This window comes from Octopus bimaculoides, chromosome 12 (genome assembly GCF_001194135.2).
Source record: "Octopus bimaculoides isolate UCB-OBI-ISO-001 chromosome 12, ASM119413v2, whole genome shotgun sequence".
Classification (NCBI taxonomy): Eukaryota; Metazoa; Mollusca; class Cephalopoda; order Octopoda; family Octopodidae; genus Octopus; species Octopus bimaculoides.
The window spans coordinates 68,325,228-68,337,865 of record NC_068992.1 but is presented as its reverse complement, the minus strand read 5'-3'; the positions used below and the strand labels follow the sequence as shown (position 1 = coordinate 68,337,865).

Sequence of the window (12,638 nt, the reverse complement as noted above, 5' to 3'; positions counted from 1 at the left end):
ATATATATGTATGTATGTCCGCATACACGCGTCGTGTTTTGCATAGTTTCAAACTACTAAATCCCATCCGCATTATAGTTAAATAATGTGATAATTATAATAAGAAACCGAAGCTATAGCAGAAGACAATTGCAGAAGGTACCGTATAATCATATCTAACTCAAACAAGCAGCGTCATGAAATGAACTCGTTAATCGCATGCAACACACACACACACACACACACACACCTCTGTATATGCATATATATGATTATATGTACTGCATGCACACACAAAGATGCGCGTGCGCGTGTTTGTGTGCGAGTGCGTGAATGTGGAGGCAATCGTCACAGCTTATGTAACGTCTGTGTGTTTGGACAGTTTAATGAACACAAGCTGGATGCCATCTAACCGTTTCTCTCTTGTTTAGAATTATCAAACTTATTTTCACAATCATTGTCATTATTATTATTATTATTATTATTATTATTATTATTATTATTAATAATGAGGCGACGAGCTGGCAGAATCGTTAGCACGCCACCGGGCACAATGCTTAGTAGTAATTCTTCTGTCCCTACGTTCTGAGTTCAAATTATACCGAGGTTGACTTTGCCTTTCATCCTTTCGGGGTCGATTAAATAAGTACCAGTTGCGTACTGGGGTCGATGTAATCGACTTCATCCCTTTCTTCAAATTTGATGCCTTGATTCCAAGAGAAAGGATTATTATTAACGCGTCGAGCTGGTAGAATCGTTAGCACGCTGGGCGAAATGCTTAGCGGTATTTCGTCTGTCAATCCGTTCTGAGTTCAAATTCCGCCGAGGACGTCTTTGCTGTTCATCCTTTCGGGGTCGATGAATTAAGTGCCAGTTGAGTATTAGGGTCGATCTAATTGACTTAGCCCTCCCTCAAAATTTCAGGCCTTGTGCCTTTAGTAGAAATGTTTAGTATTATTACCGTCTCAACGTTCTGTGTTCAAATTCCGCAGAGGTCGACTTTGTATTTCATCCTTTCTGGGTCGATAGGTTAAGGACCAGTGAAACACTAGAGTCGATGTAATCGACTTATTCTCTTCTCCAAAATTGCTGCCCTTGTGGCAAAATTTAAAACCATTATTATTATTATTATTGAGCCGGCGAGCTGGCAGATTGTTAGCACGCCGGGCAAAATGCTTAGCGGCATTTCTTCCAATTCATTACGTTCTGAATTCAAATTCCATGGAGGTCGACTGTGCCTGCAATTCCCCCGGGGTCCATAAAATGAGTACCACTTGAGCATATTGAGTTGGGTCGATAAATCGACTAGCTTCTTTTTTCCAAAGTTCAGGCCTGGCGCCAAGAGTAGAAAGGATTATTATCTGTGGTGGTAGTGTTTAAAATAATTACAGAAGCAAGAATTGGATCAACAGTTTATCAGATTTATCTTTATTAGGAAGTTTAATTGACATGCCCGCAATTGAACTTACCTTGTCTCCCAAACCTCTAGGGTCTATCAAAATGAGATGATGTTATCATTAGAAATTTCATATAACTTTCTAATTACCAGATTTTTAGTAGCAGTTTTCAATATATTGTTGATTCCAGAACAACTTATATGCTATTGAAATTATCTTGACCAGCCAGTCAGTCATATATCTGTCTGTCTGTCTGTCTGTCTGTGTCTGCCTCTTTCTCTCTCTCCTCCTAATCGTCTCTACTTCTGTCTCTACAACACTAAATTATTTTCTCCACTGCTCGCTCTCATACAGAAAGATACATAACAAATTTCACACACATACATACGCAAGCATATATTCATGGGCTTCGAATAGCTAAATATAACGGAGATATAGTCGTTTGTATTTAGTTTTGTTGATATTTGACAATCCATCAAGATTATTTCACATATGCGTGGAGTAGATATAGAATGAAATGGTGAAAGAATATCGGAATGTGATGTAGATTGTCATTTGCATACATGCTTGAATATATGCATACATAAACGTGTATGCCTGTATAAAATCATATTTACATACATGCTTATTTGCATACAGCCATGCATAGATAACTAGATGCATGTACATCTATATAAGCATACATCTAATCACATGCATAGGTCAAACATTCATCAAATGTCTACCTGGTAGTGGTGAATGACATGTGGAAGTACACCCCTACTTCATTCCGTCATCGAACAGTAATAACTATTATAATTCAACTTAAGAAAGACACTTATGAATTCTCTGTTCTGCCAAAAGAGCATTTGCCAATGAACCAACCTAACTTTTGGAACATTCACTCGGTCGGCCTAGCAAGATAAATAAAGTTGTTTGCATAATATTGAAAACGTCAAAATTTTCCCGGAAACATTTACCACAATACATGGTGGAGAGTAACGTAAGAGTTGCAGTAAAAGATTTGGCAATCAACGCTGACATCAGAATGATGTCTATTTTGTGACGCAATATGGGTAAATGGTGAACGTTAATGAAATGTCAGGTAACTTCTCTATGAATAATTACCGATGAAACCTAAATATAATAAAATAAATCTAGAGCTGTGAAACTCCCTCCAAATGAGAGATATCAGCTGTTACATATGTAGAGTTTATGCCATGCGAAACTAGAAAGTTAGGCGAAAAAGATAGCAGCAGAGACATCAAAATACGCGGTAATCGAAGCAGCGATTACAACAGTGCAACCGGTCTAAATCCCAGAGGCTGTGCACCTGATTGCATCGTATTCTGTTTAGGACGGAGAAGAGGTCAAAATGGTGGTTGGTGTGGGAGAAAAAGCAAGTAAAGACATATCCAGAATTGAATGTAAAACAGAAGAATGTTATTTCCTGGAAGATAAAATGACGTTCATGCGTTTGCGATTGATTCATTCTAGGTCCTTAGAAAGTTTAAAATATTAAGGTTGTACTATACAAAGATGAAGTTTTAGAACTGATCTAGAAGTCAGCATTTGATAGGGCATCGATGATTTTTCATAACGTGAAACAAAGTAACTTAAAGAATATTAAAGTATTGTTACTATTTCAAAGCTAAAAGTCTTTAAGCGCGTCTTGGTTTACTTGTATTTTCAACAAGTAGAGTGCTTCAAGCTAAAACAATTGGTGCTTTTGAACTAATGTATGGGTGGGTTACTCAAGACTTTCTTCCTGCTTATTTCATGAAAATTACATTTTTGCAGTAAGATTCGAAATAATTTTTGTATTCACAGTTTTTAATTTCCATCACATTTTTAGCTTTTATTCTTAAATATTTTGTAAAAATCTTTTAACACCACCTTTTTTTTTATATGACTATTTTTATTCATCCCGCCGCCACGTTTATTAACCCCGTGTATACATTTCTATTTGTGCATATGAAAGGTCTCTGGTGTTCTATAAACAACTATCATTTAATATGTTAGCAATTTTAGTGGGGGAGAACGAGTCGGTTCACTGAACCCTAATAAATTACTGGTACATTATTTTATCGATCACAAAAGGTTGATAGGTTCAAAGCTTGTAAAGTATCGGGATAAATACCGCAATACGTTACTTCGAAGTTTCTAACGATTCTGCTGACCCACCACGTGAATAATAATAATAATAATCTTTTCTACTAAAGGCATAAGGCCTGAAATTTTTGGGGTGGGGCCCAGTAAATTGCATTGACACCAGTATTTCACTGGTACTTAATTTGTCGACCCCGAAAGGATAAAAAGCAAAAGCGAACGCGGCGAAATCTGAACTCAGAACGTAAAGACGGACGAAATACAGCTAACCATTTCGCCCAGCGTGCTAACAGTTCACTATGATACAAACGATGGGCTATAAACTTGTTGTAATTTAGTCATCCATTGTCTGATACTATTTCTGAAGAAGGAATTTTATTCCGAAATATCATATCAGACAATGGATGACTAAATTACAACAGATACATAGCCCATTGTTTGTATTATGATGTATTGTACCATTCAAAACTGTTAATTCTTTACAAACAATACACAATGTTTCAAGCGAACTACAATACTCTCCTATATTACTACTATTATTATTATTAAGGCGGGTAGCAAGCAAAATCTTTAGCACGCTGGGCAGATTTCTTAGCGACATTTCGTCCGTCTTTACGTTCTGAGTTCAAATCCTGTCGAGGTTGGCTATGTCTTTCATCTTTTCGGGTTCGATTAAATAAGTACCAGTTAGACACTGGGTTGATGTAATTAACTTAGCCCCCTCCTCGAATTTGCCGGTCTTGTGCCAACATTTGAAATTAGTATTATTTTTATTATTGTTATCATCACCATCATCATCGTAGTGTGAAGATGACTGATTTTCTTTTCAAAACCCCTTTTATTTCAATTATTATTGAATGAAATTTATGTTAACTTACATAAATAAGTGCAATTGTTGAAAATGGGCAGTGGGCTGCACTCGATATTCGGTGATACGCTGCAAAAAGAAAAGAGGTTTGTTTGACAAACTTTAAAAATTTTATTTGGCCACATTACATTTTCACATCTAACTACTACACTTAATTAGTTTCCCACTACAAAGCTACACGGTGGCTACTAAACAGCACAAGACAGAACACTAAAAAAATGTAGAAGAGGACGAAGAAAATGAATTGTATATCGAGCAATGGATAAAAAAATGTATCAAAACCTGAAGTATGTAATGTAAAGGATAGGGGCAGTGGTGACAACAATAATAGCATTTATTACCTGATATTACGGTCCGTTCATATAGCTGCTCTCTGTAAACAAACTTTCTGATAGCATAAAATGAACAAACGATGTTTGGACCTATTATGATTATAAATTAAAAAACACAGATGGGTAAGTTTTGTAAAATCCAACAGTACTTTGCTGCCACAGGAGCTAACCCAGAAGAAGATGAAGAAAAGGATTAGTTATCTTTACGAAAAGTGGGAACCGAATGAAAATTCCTCTCACGTCAAGTAGTACAAGGACATCAGAAGCTACCACAATTCAAAGAGCCAACAACCACGACCCTAACTGATGTACTTTGTTAGTGCAAACACAGCCAAACAGAGGTTGAAATTGTCAGACATACCTCAGACTATATATTTGTACTACAGCAGAGGAGACGAAGAAACAAATATCACAATAAGAGAAATTGGGAATAACAAGTAGTGGATTTATATTATAGTAAGGAAAGATGTACAAATCAGTTTTACCAAAAAGTGACATGGGTAGGAGTGTCAAGAAATGGACTTGCACGTCTTCATGATCACGAAGACCACGAAAACCATATCGGAAATATCTCTGTGCGTTCTACTTGGTAGAAAGTAATGGGTAAGAAACTGATGATACACGCTTGGAAGCCTAATTGTGTGTATTGCGATAAAACACATGGGTCTGAAAGTTCCGAAGAATTATGAGAATATTAAGCAAAAAGAAGATGCACGTATTTTCAACTATCAAAGAACATGCTCAACTGGTTAAGGTCAAGCAACTGACAAGCAAATATGTGGTATTGAGCAAAATATTTACTGTAGGCCATCTTGTACACCAAGATAAAACCTGTACGCGATAACAATTTCAATAAATTAAGATCAAAAGCCACGAGAGCCTGTTATTGCATCAGGGCATAAATTATTATTTATTGCTATTATTATTATCAATATTTATATTAATAATAATAATTCCGCCGAAGTTGAATTTGCCTTTCATCCTTTTGGAGTCGATAAATTAAGTATCAGTTGAGTACTGGGGTCGATGTAATCGACTTAATCCTTCCCGCAAAACTTCAAGCGTTGTAATTTTAGTAGAAAGTATTATTATTATTATGAGGGTGCATGACTTAGTGGTTAGGGTGTTGTACTCACGATCTGGTGATCTTGATTTCAATTCCTAGACAGGGTGGTGCATCGTGTTCTTGAGCAAATCACTACATATCACGTTGCTTTGCGATATCTTCGACACCTGACGTATGGCACACTATGACACTTGTTCAGACAAGATCGATTTGATGGAGAGAGCAATGAGCTGATGTGTGATACGAACATTTGATCACTATAATCAAATCATTCGTGCAGGTCGTTCGGCAACAACTGAACGCACATACGTCATTTTCAACAGGATAGTCCACCATCATCATTATCTTCATTATTATTATTATTATTATTATTATTACTAAGGCGGCGAGTTGGCAGAGTTGTTAGCACTGAATATCAACAGACTTAGGCTCCTTAGAAGAGCAAAAGTGGGAGGGTATCGAAGTATAGGATGTAAGATCTGCTCTCAGGAAGTCAAACAAATGGAAATCTCCAGGAAAGGATAAAATTCCTAACTTCTGGTTAAATGCCTTCCCAGAGAGCCATGAAATGCTAACAAAACTTTACACCAATGTTTTGCAACAACCAAGTATGATTCCCGTTTGGTTAGTTAATGGTGTAACATTCCTACTTCTAAAAAATTAAGAAACAAATGAACCAAAAGATTATAGACCCAAAACCTGCTGAACAACAATGTATAAAACACTAACATCTGTCTTGACTGAATATACCTATAGTTTTATTTAAAAGAAAGTGGCATATTCCTTGAGCAAAACGGATGTAAACGTGGGCCCTATAGTTGCAAAGATCAGCTACTCATCAATAAGATGATCTTGGAAGATTGTCACAAATGATACAAAAACATGTTGATAGCCTGGATGGACTATAAAAAAGGTTTTTGATAAACACTTGTGGGAACACGAACCACCTCCAGTACTTGAAAATGACCACAGCTCACTCTTCTGGAACTTCACCATTCAAACTGACAGAAAGATAGATGCGAATAGGCCAGATATTATATTCAGACATAAATCCTGCGTCCTCATTGATATGACTGTCCCAAACGCTGTATGAAATGCCCGTCGCTACGTTTCGAGTTTAAATGCAGCCGAGGTCGACTTTGTCTTTCATCCTTTCGGGGTCGATAAAATAAGTACCAATTGAACACTGGGATCGATGTAATCGACTCATTCCCTCCTCTCCAAGCTGCCCTTGTGGCAAAAATTTGAAATGATAATAATAATAATTTTTATTATTATTACTAAAGCGACGAGCTGACAGAATCGTTTGCACGCTGGACAAAATTCTTAACAGTATTTCGTCCGTCTTTATGTTCAAACACTACTGAGGTTAACTTTACCTTAAATCATTTCGGAGTCGATAAATTAAGTACCTGTTAAGTACTGCAGTCAATGTAATCCCACAAAATTTCAGGCCTTGTGCCTATATTAGGCAGAATTATTATTATTATTATTATTATTATGAAGGCGGAGAGCTGGCAGAATCGTTAGCACGCTTGGTGAAATGCTTAGCGGTATTTCACCCGTTGCTGCGTTCTCAGTTCAAATTCCGCCGAGGTTGACTTTGCCTTTGATCCTTTAGGGTTCCATAAATTAAGTACCAGCCAAGTACTGTGGTTGGTGTAATCGACTTTACCCACCCCCACAATTTCAGGTCTTGTGCCTATAATAGACAGGATTATTATTATCATCATTATTGAGAGAGCAGTGGTGCATGCCATCAAAGTGACGCTGAATATACACATCATGACAAACTGTCAAGATGAGGGTACATCTTATTAGACACATGCATCAACCCAATTGTGCCCTACATACTAAGCATTAATCCCGGCATGCTCGCGCACGTTTGTGCATGTATGCGTATGTGTGCGTGCGCATGCATGGGCTCCTATGCTTTCAGCTAGCATTAAAATAATTCTTAGTACGTTCTTCTGCATATCGTATAACGTCTCCAACTCTCAAATGTATTTTTCCCCACATTACGTTATTTCATTCTTTGTAACCCCGAGTAAAAATTGATAATTCTTTGTATCACCACCAGCGCTTAAGGCGAATAAAGACTACAACTATTCACTTAGATTACGCCAAATGCATTAATATTTTGAAATTTAAGGATAATATGGCCGGTCATTCAGTTCGCAAATACTACTTGCAGAAAAGAGGCTGGCATTGTTCTGTAACTATGTTATATGACTGTCACATCTAATGTCACAATTTGTTGAACATATGTGTCGGCATTATTGTTAGCATTGCTATAACAACAGGAATGATTTTGACTTGTATGTCTAAATATCTTCTCAAGCCATTTGCTCAATCTTTCTTCTCTAATTCTTTCTGCTCTTCATTCATATTGGCAAAGAGTATTAATATTCTTTCATATTTTCACTATCATAACTTCTACCTGTTCATTTGTCACATTATCAGTTTACACACGATTTTAAAATTGTCATTCTCCAAAAAAAAAAAGAAAATAAAAAAAAATTTAATTTAAAGATTATTCTATCGATACGATCTGCTTGAATGTTAAACTTTTTATTAGCCTTCGAGTGTTTACCGCTTCTTGAATCGGCTTCTCATATTCACACAGCTATACCTCTAGCAGTTTTGTTTATTTTGTCACACATCTGTCTGTGTTCCTTCAAACTCATGCTCCAATATTTGTTTTTTTTCATTGTTTTCCGTGTGTCACACAAGCTGTCACATGTCACATTCTTCAAATGCTCATAATCTTTTGACATGTAGGCTGTCACAGTTCTCTACTTCTCTTTATCAGTGACTTTTCTTACTCTACCTATATCTCCCCAAAATTGTTAACATACTTGTTTCGTCCTATATTTGCCTAATGTACTGCGTCGGATCAAATGAGTAGATGTCAATTGGCATATAACATTTCTTTATATAAACTCTACCAAATCTTTTTCATGTATGAAGTTGTTACCAAGTATTCACCCTTAACAACATCCGTCGTTAGAATTTGTCCTTTGTTTACACTAAAATGCTCAATAATATCTCAAATTGGTATTACCAGCTTGTAAATTAAATTTAAGCAATTATGAACGGGAGATATTCGATGAAAACTTTTCCTTTTAAATATGGCGTAGGGCCCAATAAAAGAATTTAATTGAAATTTTTTCGGCTTTTATTCAAACTGCATTTCTTTAAAATTTCATTTCTTATTTTTAAACTCTTTTTAATACTTGTTTTTCCTGATATTTTTCAAAGCTGACTCAGATAATTTTCAAGTTTTATTTGGCCTTACATTTTATCGCTCGCCATAGAGTTGCTTGTTTTAAATTTTAAACAATATAAACTGGCCCAAAATGTAACACACGGTACGCATCTGCAATTTTGCCTCACCGCATTATTTCCAAAGAATGTTTCGTCTACGTGACCAGTTGAGAATTTTCTCCACATCAGTCTTTTCTTGAACTTAAAAACTCACAGGGACTTTAGTGATCTCAGTAACTAACTGAACCATTGGTATGATCTTGAAACTTAGTTGAACTTAATTCATTTTACCTTCAGAGAAGTTGAAATATTATAATCTAACGCTTTCGCACTTGCATGCATTGTTTCACGAGAGAAAAATAGAGTGAAGTAACCAAACTCTATCCTTCATCAGATTCTACAGCACAAAGCTTTTGGGAAAACTGCTTTATGAACATAATCAAGGTCAACACTGCGGTGAATTTTGTTCTGTGATAATAAAGATATATAGTGTATTTGAAGAAGAAATGAAGTGTAGCAATTCAGATTCTACTAAGACTTACCTTAAGTGTCATATATGCTTTCCTTTGAGTGAACCCTTGTCAAAGAAATTAACTCCTGCAGAAGTGTATTCGCATTTTACTAAATCGTATTCAATAAAACACATGCAAACAAATCATCAATAACATTGTAAAACTGTTTTTGAAAGGCTATATTCTCTCTTTTTCTTTTTGGTAAAAGAATATTGGAAGCTGAATCATTGAACTTTTGATCCAACATAAGGCACATGCTCAGCCTACATTAGAATACTACTTACACATCTATTGTAGTTACAAACAGAGAAAGATATTCAAAATTAAATTTAAAATAGACCATCAGACTGAATCGTAAAACATCATTTGACGTCACACAACCATCTCTGCCAACATTAAAAGACCCGCACCCTGTACGCTTTCTTTCTTTCTTTTCAATCTATCTGTCAAATTTACCATCATAATACCTTAGCCTTGCTACTCTTGTCCTACGGTGCATCTCTAATGCTTGTATTAAAAACGCCTTCCTTTGGCACTAAACTGTAAATAGACAATTCTACATGCATATATATATATATATATATATATATATATATATATATATATATATATATATATATATATATATACATGCATATATACATATATATATGTATATATACATGTATATATGTATATATACATATATATACATATGAATATATGTATGTATAAACATGTATATGTGGCATCTTGAGCAAGTGTATGTGAGTGGATTTGGTAGACGGAAACTGAGAGAAATCCATCGTATGTATGCACATATCCATGTGTGTCTCTCTGTGTTTGTCCCTCCGCCATCACTTGACAATCGATGTTGGTGTGTCTACAACCCCGAAAATTAGTGGTTCGTCACAGAAGATTTCAAAGTAGATAAAAAAAATTAACTTTTCATTAATAAAGAGAAGCTTATGAACGAGAATGCTTTTGTGTTGTTTAGATGTAGCTACAATGTAAAAACGGGTATCATTTTTAAGCATACACTTAAACATTACGATCTTATAGATATAGCTACCATCTACGGCTAAAACTACAACTGCACATATTCTTCGTACCAAGATCTCTATTTAGTTTCTTTTTAGAAATTCTTCAACTTTTGCCATGTAATTGTAACATTCACAAACTAATAGATTGTTCCATTAATTTATTGATATAGTGCGAGAGTTCATAGTAGTCAAGTATCCATAAGAAGCCATACTAATCTAAACATGTTCTGTTTCTTTTGAAGCTACGGTTTTCTGTTCATTGTTTGCAATTGTAATTGCCGGAATTATGGATTTAGCTACATCACTATGGGAAACTAGATTATCGAATAACGGGATCCTTCTATAATAACCTCTAATAGTAATGGTTTTCAGCTTAGGAGCATTTGAAAATGAGAACTCTTTAAAGTGCAAATACAAGCATAATATATATATATATATATATATATATATATATATATATATATATATATATATATATATATATATATACGAGGGGGTAACCAAAAGTAATCGGAAATGTTTTCTGTGGGACATGCCCGTTGTAGTTGAAGCTTCCGCCACCAGAAGCCAATTGATGCGACCCACAGGCATTAGTCTGCCAACTGGCATCGTCGATTTCAGTCAGACTGCAATATGGTACATCTTTGTTTTCTAGTGCTTCTCTCCTGTTCGTCGATTTTTGAGATTGCTGAAACAAAGGAACAGCGTGCTACCGTGAAATCCTACTCGCTGCTGGGAAAAACGGCGGCCAAAACAGTTGTCATGCTTCAAACACCTTTCAAGGATGCTGCTATGAGCGAAACACACAGTTACGAATAGTTTTCACGGTTTAGGAATGGCCACTTGTCGCTTGAAGACCAGCCCCATTTAGAGTGACCGTCGACCTCTCGAACGGAGGAAAACATCTCGAAAATTCATGAACTGATCTTAGAGGACACAGAATTTATTCCTCCTAGTTAAACTGTTAACCAGACAATTTACTTGGCAGGTTTGAAGCGTTTGCGAGATTTGGTGAGACGAAAACGCCCGACTTGTGGCAAAGTGGAGAGTCGTGGTTTCATCACGACAATGTTCCTCCACACACTGCTTTGAGTATGTGACAGTTTTTGAAGAAGGATGCTAACTAGCAGCCTGGCTGCCCACGTATATCATAGGTTAGAAGGATATCATGCTGAGATATTGGAAAGCTGATAACTATTGATGTATATCTCATTCTTTTACAGAGACAATGGAGACACAAAGATTTAATTTCTAATACATTTATCTTCTCTGTACTATCCCACCCGCTCAAAAAAAGAACAAACAAAAAAAACAATTCTAACAAAATCATTAGAATCGATACCGTGACAGGATGTATATTTCCGAATACAGATCTTAAAGATACTTCTTAGAAAAATGCAATCACTGATTTGATACTAATTGCGTTTAAGCTTTCCGTAATATAACAGATATTTTATTATTCATTCCTGACGAGATACGTGTAAGACAATGAAAATAATTATGTATGAACAAGCATTTTTACTATGCACTTTACACATACACACACACAGAGAAACTAATTTATATATATTAACATATTCTTTTATTCTTTTACTTGTTTCAGTCATTTGACTGCGGCCATGCTGGAACACCACCTTGAAGGGATTTTAGTCGATCAAATCAACCCCAGGACTTATTTCTGAAAACTAGTACTTATTGTCGGCTCCTTTTACCGAACTGCTAAGTTATGAGGATGTAAGCACACCAACACAAGTTGTCAATAGCTGATGGGGGTGACAAACACAGACACAATGACACACACACACACACGTAGATATATGAATATCCCGTCCAGGTGGGGGTACCTGTACACCAGCGAAACCCAGGAAATCGGCCCTTATGAGCCAGCTATGGCTCGAGAAGGAACAGACAAACAAGAATATTCGACGGGTAAAGATACATATATACAATACATATATGCAAACATACATACATACATACATATATGCAAACATACATACATACATACATATATGCAAACATACATACATACATACATATATGCAAACATACATACATACATACATATATGCAAACATACATACATACATACATATATGCAAACATA

The 12,638-nt window shown here is 35.8% G+C and overlaps 1 protein-coding gene across 2 annotated transcripts in view; it reads left to right on the top strand.

Moving 5' to 3' along the window:
• The window catches only part of LOC106883001 (cationic amino acid transporter 3), a 132,534-nt gene that overhangs the window by 1,338 nt on the left and 118,558 nt on the right, over positions 1 to 12,638 (top strand). The gene's annotated exons all lie outside the window — the stretch shown is intronic.